Source organism: Larimichthys crocea, chromosome XXI (genome assembly GCF_000972845.2).
Source record: "Larimichthys crocea isolate SSNF chromosome XXI, L_crocea_2.0, whole genome shotgun sequence".
NCBI lineage: Eukaryota > Metazoa > Chordata > Actinopteri > Sciaenidae > Larimichthys > Larimichthys crocea.
In genome coordinates, this window is record NC_040031.1 from 3,904,296 (window position 1) to 3,905,734 (window position 1,439).

A 1,439-nucleotide genomic window follows, 5' to 3' on the forward strand; every position below is an offset into this window, starting at 1 on the left:
CCTTTTTTAAGGGACACCAAGTGGAGGACTATCGGGGGTGGTAAGCTAAACTTGCGCATTTGTAAACATAAGGGTGCTCTTACCGAGGCTAAATAATATAAACCGTGTGAGTAAAGGTCACTGTAAAAAGGCGCATGAATATGTTACTTAACTGAAGTATGCACGTCTAATAAGTAAAATGTAGAAGTACTCAAATGTCTCCTCTGATGGTTAGATCCTTTTTCACCGCAGCATTTTGACATGGAAGCAGTACACAGCAGGTGTTACAAATGGATTTAACTAATTAAGGTCCAGTTCCATTTCAGGGTGCTGCTGCACTAAAGGGAACAGAACCTTAATTAGTGTGGATTGGCAGAGATGTATAAAGTTACTTGGAGTAAAGGGAGTGGAGTAGAAAAGTAGAAGTACAAGTGGCTATATCAAAAAAACTGACTTGAGTAAGGAAGTTGAATGAAAGTGCTTCATTGAACACCATACCTTAAGTAAAAAAGTACTAAAGTATTCAAAAACTGTTTTGTACTTAAGTATTGCAAGTTAGACAGTAAGTATGTAATGTAAAAATTGCTACTCAAGTTACTGATGAAAGTAAAGTAAAAGTACCCAAGTTAAAAGTAACAAGTTTTACTGTTGTTTATATTAAATTAAATTATTAGTAATATTTATTAAGGACAAATTTCTATGTTACAGTGTTACATGTTCATGGTCGTAGAGTTACTGTGATTTCCCTGGTCTGTGACTGCGTCTGAATTGAATGCTACTCGACCGAGGGGGCGGGGGAGCAGGGGAGGAGGGGAGCAGGGTGAGGGGGGAGGGCGCGGGGGGAGCGGGGGCGGGGGAGGGAGGTAAGGGGGGGAGCAGAGCAGGTGGGGCGGGGGGCGGGGGAAGCAGGTTGAGGAGAGCGGCACCTGGGTGCGTCAGGTGTTCTGACGTACGGCGCATCACGAGCGAGGGTTGATTGTGTGCGAGCCGGGACTGTTATGTTTTTTTTTTTTTTTTTTTGGCGTGTTAACGACCCGACCAGTCACCGAGTCCTTGTAACCAAAACCGTTCAGCAAGAAATGCAGGTTTGTGAATAAAAACCTCGTCCTTCAATTTCCAACGTGGTCCGGCCTGACGCTACAATAGTAACGATAACGACGATTCAGCACATTGAAAAATAAACATGATGCAGCAAGGGGGAAAAGAGCACATGAAACATGTATCGGAGTAAAGTAGGAAAAAGTATTAAAGGCAGCAAAAAATATGTGTTAGGGCAGTAAGAAAACGAATCAAAACGAGAGAAGCGAGGTGGGGAAGAAAAAAAAAAAAAAAAAAAAAAAATAAGACGCCAAAAAAAGTACCGATCCGGTACCTGAAGTACAGTACTAAGTTAGGTCTGCCGTCGTGACCTTACAGCTCTGGTGAGGGGAAACACCTTTTTTTTTTCTTTGTTTGTTCTT